Source organism: Oryzias melastigma, linkage group LG1, assembly GCF_002922805.2.
Source record: "Oryzias melastigma strain HK-1 linkage group LG1, ASM292280v2, whole genome shotgun sequence".
Classification (NCBI taxonomy): Eukaryota; Metazoa; Chordata; class Actinopteri; order Beloniformes; family Adrianichthyidae; genus Oryzias; species Oryzias melastigma.
This window is the reverse complement of record NC_050512.1, coordinates 5,948,482-5,956,314: the sequence shown is the minus strand read 5'-3', so window position 1 is coordinate 5,956,314 and position 7,833 is coordinate 5,948,482.

Here is a 7,833-nt window from a genome sequence, read left to right as displayed (position 1 = left end):
GACCCATAAAAAGACCAAAATTCCAACACAGCTGAGCAAAAACTTCAATTATTGACATTCTGTTCTCAGCATCTCCTCATGTGTCTAATAATGCACAGGAAATGCATGTTCCATATGTTTTTTATGCTCTTAGACATATCAAGAAATGATCAAAGGAAGAAGCGTTTACGTTCAGAGGGGTGAGCCTGGAGCTTGACTGTCAAGCTCAGTAGCGCTAAAGACTCAGAGCATGAATAAATCACCACAGTTTGACCCATTTAAATACCAAATGGAACCAAACTCTCAGCTGGGGAAACACTCCCTCATTTCCATGATGGAGGCGAGTCTGGTAGACAGTAGGGATGCCACAATTCTTGGTTTCATGGTGAAAGTGAATCGATGCATCCCTACTGTGAACCAGTACATTTACGGTGAAAGTGTCTAACACATATTGTGCTAAATTTTGGGAAAAATTTGTTGTTTTCTTACATCACAACAGGTTTTGTTTCAGCCAACAGAAATGTTTTTCTTCATATTAGCAAATTAAACCAATATTTTTTATGATTTTTGTTGTTGTTCTGCAATGTACATGTCATATATCAAGTAATCGTTTTATTTATATAGTACTTTTCATCAACATGCTGTTAAATATAAATTGTTTGACAGAAAAGACACATATGAACATTAGTTAAAACAGTAAAAAGTCATAAAATATAGTAGATTAAATGCAACAACAATGAAACACACAAAAAGGAAGGAAACACTGTGGATTAAACATCATCAGCTCTGGTTGCTATAGCTTTTTTATACTGGTATTAATTTGATGTTCTAATGAACTAATGTTGCTTTGCAGAAACTATATTCTAGAAAACAACAGATTTTAGGCTAAAAGCAAAAAACACTGGGAATGTTTTGAAAATAGATCAAAAGATGATAAGAGTTGGACTTTAACTCATCAATTATTCAAAAATGCTTTGAGTGTAAGACAAATAAAGCTGAAACATTATGTTTTTTATTTTCAGTCATTGGCTAAAGGTCACATTTTGTCTTTTTTGCTGGGATTTTCTCTTTCCTGCTTTTAATAGCTTTCAAATAGAATCTCAGCATGAATCTTCACAGAGACAGTTGTGGTTTTTGAAAGGTTCACTGAACTGTCGTCCACCTTTCCCCACCCCACCAATGTCAGCGTCGCTGTCCTACAGTGAGAGCAACCTCCTCTCTTCTTAATATTTAAAATTCATGTTGGGCTGGGTGTGATGGGGGACAAAGACAGTGGGAGCCGAGAGCGAGGGGGAAGGGAACGCCGCCGTGTCAGGATCACACGGGAGGTCGACACTGATACGAACCTGTGACGGCTTGATGTCGCCGCGGCGCCTGTATCTCACATCTCCCCAGAGGGAAAGTGTGTCAGTGTCACACATGAAAGGGCTGTGCATTTACATGATGGACGCCACCTGTACGCGTACAGCGACCTGCACTGAGGCTGCCTCATTGCCTCCATTGTTTTAGATGTGTTCCAGTGGCAAGAGATGTGATTGATGATTAGGTGGTGTTACACAGAGACAAAACCATTACGGCTTACAGATTTATATGCTGATGAAACCTTCCAAATGAACACTAATTGTTTCTCATTTCTAGAAAAAATGACATGAAGATCCGTCTTTGATCTGGACAAAATGGAGGCAGACATTACTGAGAAAAACATGAGAAACACAGTTTGATGAAGGTGTCAGATTTTTTGGTTTGAGTTTTTTCCCCCCACATTCACTTTTAGGCTTTTTCATTGTTGTTCTTTGTTGTGGTGCTTTGCACCTCTGAGGCACTGTGGCAGAGCTTTAAACTTGTACCAAAGTTTCCGCTCTCCAGAGTCACATAAAGCTGAATGCTGGTGTCAAAGAGGGCCACCGTGTTTGTTTACATAGCATTTACTAATTATTCATATTTAATGAGACTCAGTAGAGTTGCAGCTTCGTTGTTTCTCAGTTTGATTTAACCTAATGAAGCTTTTTTTCTTTGAAATCCCAAATGCCTTGGTACGACTGCGCTGCATCCTGAGCTTGCAATTATTCCCCAGCCTGATGGTGTGTGTACTGCTTCAGAGGACAAACCCATGTGTGTGTTTGTGTGTGTGTTTGTGTGGGTGAGTTTCTTAGACAGTTCTGAGAAGGAGCGCCCTGAATCTTCAAAGGTTGTTCACTCTGCTGAAAGACTTTCATGCAAACATTCATAAGCGTTCCTGCCCTTGACAGCCATCAGCCATCCATAATCATCTCTAACGCAAAGAGTTCTCTGAAATCAGTCTGATTTTTAAGGGCCAATAGACTCCCACTCACTTCCTGCTCTTCAACTCTCCTTCTACTGATATTAATCACTCAGGAAATTGAGTTTAATTATCCCCTTAAACCAGATATTAGCTTGAAACTATTCACTTTTCCCATTTATGTATGAATGCATGGCCGACCAGGTGTTTGAAGAACGAGCTACAAATTGAAAAACTAAATGTGGGTTGTTTGATTTACCTAAAAATGACTTGAAGATTTCTCATTAAATTAAGCAAAAGCTTAAATTAGCAATCCCAGTTTCACCTCTTCCTCTTTCTCTCTCAATGAGCTTCAGCATAAAACCAGCTCCACCTCAAAGGATCCCTACCATGAAATTCTACTTTTTGAGGTTTTAAATGCATTTTACTGTTCATTCCTCACTATAAAGAACCTCAGAACGGTATTTTGATCCGTTTATGCATTTAAGAGTAATCCTGTAAAAACCTGCGCTGTCTGCTGCACCCCCTCCCATACCCACGAAAACAAGCTGTTAGCATCGTGCTTACGTAAGCACGATGCCAACAGCTCCCTCCAGGAAAAATCTGTGCTGCAAGCTCCGCCACCAGACTGCAACGAAAGCACACCCACCTTCTCCGCGGAGTTGTGGCCCTCCTGTACCAGGAACCGCTCTCTGACCCATCTTTCAAGGTGATCTTAGTTTGTTTCCAATCAGACTGAACTTCAGTTCACTCTGAGATTCCTCAGTCTAAATACAAAATGAACCGAGAGCGGAACAACTGAACCAAAACAGCCACCGTACCCGACAGACACGTGATGTAAAGACATTAGAAATGAGATGATTGGTGAGCCGCAGAAAAATGTAGAGCATTAATGTCATGTTAGCCAAAACTAAATACTTGGTCCAACTGTTTACTTGTTAGAACGTTTATTAAAAACATATAACTCGCTTTTCTGTGTCTCATTATGTGACACGCGTGAAGGGTGCTGCTGTGATGTTATCTTAAAAGCTCTCTTGTAGTTCCAACAGAATTCTCTTAAAAACAACTCCATAACACCACAACGATGAGACATGGAAACTCAAAGTGTGGTCGGGTGAATTCAAGCTCAATAAAACCACTTTTATCGTGATCCACATTGATTCTACCAACGTGTTCTTTAGCGTGCGTACCTGTAGCGTCTCCAGTAACCGTCATTCAGGATTCCTGCAGTAACATACATAACATACAACACATACAGACGCTCAAAATCCATCAGCAAAATAAAAAGTTTGAATAAGGGAAAAATCCTGGCAAGCATTTGCAGACTGCGCCGCATCCATCTTCCTCTTCTGTTTTGACCCACCATCGCTGCTGGTAAATGACTGAAGAGATCTTTAGTCATGTGGTTTTGTTTACAAAGTTTGGTCACGCTGAGGAGGCTTGGGGAGGCTCATAAACGGTGTATGGGCAGCTCTGGTAAATCAAATCTAACCAATTTTGGAAATTGCTTGCGATACCCAACCCTAACTGGAACCACAGTCTCCAAGAAAACCGTTGGTAATACTTTATGCTGCAATGGAATAATGCTGCTCACGAAATCCCCTTGCTTATAAGGGCACATGTGAAGACCCACCTGAAGTTCGTCAATGAACACCTTCATGATAGAGTGATTGGGAGAAGGTGTTGTGGTCTGATGAGACCATAATGGAGCTCTTTGGCATCGACTCAACCTGGGGCTGTTTTTCTGCCCAGGACTTTTTCACCATTTGGATGGAAGGATAGACAGCACCATGTACCATGAGAACCTCTTTTGCTTCTTAAGCTTGGGCGGTTAAAATGGGTCATGAAGGGTTTTTATATGATGTCGCACTTTTTTACTTATGTAACAGCGACATGGACACTGACCACTCTGGGTTTAGATTCTGCAAAGAGGATCATATAAGGTATTGAAGCCTCTGGGGGGTTTCCCCTGTTCTGACAAACAATGGTCTAAGGCCTCGGGGACTATATTTCTGGAATCTATTCTGCAATGTGTTTTCATGGTGGAGACCGAGAGTACTCTGTAAGAGTCTGATCCAACCATTATTACAAGGACTAAATTCCAATGGAGTTTTTTGGTCACTTTCTTCCTCACCAACAAACAGGCAGGTGTAACCTTACAGTCATGGACGGGTCTTCCAATAAGATAATGACCCAAAACATACAGTCAAGAAAACTATGGAATGGCTGAAGAAGTTTATCAAGGTCATGGAGTGACCCATTCAGTCTCCAGACGTCAATCACACTGAAAAGCTTTAAAGAGAGCCGAAACTGAGAGATGCCAAACAAATCTTAAAGCTTTAGAAGTCATTTGCAAAGAAGAGTAGACCAGAATTCTTCCTGCTATTAGCAGAAACCTGCTCATCAGCTTAAAGAAACATTTGACCTCTGTGCTAGTGTTCAGCCTCAATGAAATGCAAATAAAAATACATACATTCTTTAAAGTTGATTTCTTGATTTTGTATTTCTCAATATCTGACAGAATTCTTTTTAAATGGTAAAACCTACAAAATCAGCAAATGTTAAATCTGTCTGACTAACATCTTCAATAAAAGGTAAGTTTTCATTTGGTTGAATAATTTATTGATCCAATTTTTTTTTAGCAGCAAAATGTCACGTATCAGGAGTCAGAGATCCAGATCCAGGGACCAAACAAAGTCTCAGGTTCACAAAAAAATTAGTCTTTAATAACAAAAAAAAATCCCTCAACAGAGGGGAAACTAAAGGAGCTGCATAGATAAGTAAGCTAGAAAAGAGCACATGGGAAAACATACAAGACAATCCAACATTGAGGAAAGAAAGCAGTCAACTTAAATAGGGAGCAGCCTTATCAGGTGAGTGCAGACAGCTGTGTCACCAGCAGATCACAGGGATGACCCACAGACTACCTGCACAGAAAGTAAAGGTGAAACAAAACCAATCCAAACACACAGAACATAACAAAAATAACTTTACAACTCCAGACAACTGAGATCTGCTTGTGGTGATTGATTCAGTCAGATTGGAACAGGGAGATCAGACAGGGAGGCAGAGGCATCACAATTGCAAAATGCAAGGTAAAAAAAAGAAAACAAAACAAGAGGCCATCGGCTAAGGATTGCAATAATGCATCTTTTCAAAAAAAAAAAAAAAGGATGTTTGCCTGAAGGAAAGACAAAGGAAATGTATGAAATGGAGGGACTTAAAAAATAAAAGTAATGATAAACAGGTGAGGAGGTTCAAACTGGAGAAAAAGTTGGTCTAAACCGCATTCACAAATGTAACACACAAATAAAGCATCACACTGTAAGCCTTATAAAATAGAGCAAAAAAAAATTATTTATAATAACTGAAAATGTTTTTTAATGTAGAGCCTGCAAATAGTAAAAGGAAAAACAAATATTAGGAGAGAAAAGTTGCACATGTAATCCTCCTTAACTGAGTAAATACTTTGAAGAATTCCCCTGAACTTTGATCAATAAACTATAGCAAACAAGGCGTGAGTACAAACAAGTTCTTCTACATCTTTTATTCTTTCTTCACCAAATCCTCTCAATCACTCATCTTCACTGCTTTTTTCCTAATTGGAGCATTAAGCCAAACTCCCTGAGCTCAGTGAGCACTGAAAGCATCCAGACATGTGCTGTGTGGTGTATATTTAACAACCTGTCATTTTTCTTGACAGCATCGGATATTTTAAGCCCAAACCCTCAGAGAAGGACAACAAAGAAGTGTTTTGAGCGTCAAAAAGTGCTGTGCGAGACACTATAAGGAAGATAGATGCCTCAGCTCTCTTGACTTGTGTGTTATTTAAAAAAAACACCTGAAATGAACACCTGTGAGTTAAAGGGAGAGTCAAGGCCGAATATTTCCTTCCTTACAAATCTGAAGGCAACAGACGCACATGTCTGCAGCAGGACTCGTTGCCACCAGCGTCAGGAAGATAATTTTCTGGATTCAAGTCTCAGACACAGCTTGTAGCCAACAAAGAGCAGTTGTCTTTGTTCAGCTGCTGCAGGAGAGGGAGGAGTGAGCAGGGAGGGATGAGGATGGAGGATGGGAGCAGCAGTTTCTCTTTGCTGGGTAGAAACACAAAAAGAGCTGAAAGGCTGGATGTCCTGCTTTAATCACACGCTGATGCCTTCACTCCACAGCGACGTGTTTGGTGCTTAAAATGCAGAGGTGACAGATCCAAATGCCGCATTTCATAGAGATGCTGAGCAAAAAAGGTGCACTCTGATATTCTCCTTCAGGTTCCTCCTATTGGTGATAATCAAGAAAAACATGGATTAAACTAAACAGCAGGTGTTCATGTGGGCTGACATGTGGCAACAAAGCAGAGAATTCACCTGATTTTTTTTTTTTAATTTTTAGCACAAAATATGTATTTGTCCTGTAGATATGAGCACTGGCCTCCCTAAAGAGATAAGTGCTTGAAAACCAATTAGAACAAATATTATTCATTTTAAAAACTGTATTAGTGATGTCAAAACATTTCACAAAAAGAACCAGATTTGGTGAGGTGAAAATATGTGAGGGCCTGCATTCTTTAAACCTTATAATACTATTGAATGCAAATGAGCTATTTAATACAAATTTATTTCAATAGATTCTTTTCATGAATTCACATTAAAAAACAGAAATACATTTAAATTCCTTTTTTCCAAAAAGCATTGTGAATTTCATATTTGAAGCCCAGAAAAAATTGATAATTGATTTGGGAATAGTTGAACGAGGGCCACCTAATATTTGAACGTTTTGGCCCTTTCCCAGACTTTGGACATGCTTGATCTTTCCAGAACAATTCTAAAGCCTCTCACAATCGGGACTTTTCTTTCTTTTTTATTTATTTATTTTTTTAAATTTTCCTTGAAACTATTTTTCTCAAACTACAATGTAACATAATTTTCATTTAATTTATTTATTTTTACAATTTTAAACACAGATGTCTCTAAAAAAATCATCTGGTCAATTCACTGATTTTGCAAAACCAAAACCTTTTGTTGCTTGTCAATGAAATCAGTTCTAATTATCGTTCTGATTTTATTTTATTCTTACTTTTTTGTTCATTCCTGTTTTCAGCCTCTCTTGCAGCCTCACATTGCTCACATTGGGCATGTATCTTCATTCTAGAATCTGCATTCAGCACATTTAGTAAATGGTCTTCCTACTGGACTGACACTACCCAATACTACCACATGTATTTGGAAGAGGTTTGGTGCAAATCTTGTGAATCTTGCTCCAGCCTTTTTCTATCACAGCTCTTTTCTGACACTTGAAAGACTTATTTTTATTGAACTTATTTATGTAGAAGGGACATAGACGTACACCAGAGCATCAGTCCCATACCCATTTTAGAATGCATTAGTGCAGCGTTTGTCTCTGAAGGAGCTTTTCAAACAGTAGCCTAAAAGAATGGCAGTAAAATATTAAAAAATAACAGCTAATTAAAAATTTTATGAAATTATTTAAAACAAAGAGACTTATCTAAAGGATCAAACCTACCTCACTCAAACATGTGTGCAACGCTGCTGTTAGTACAGGCAGGACTTTTTTTTTTTTTTTTTTTTTTTTTT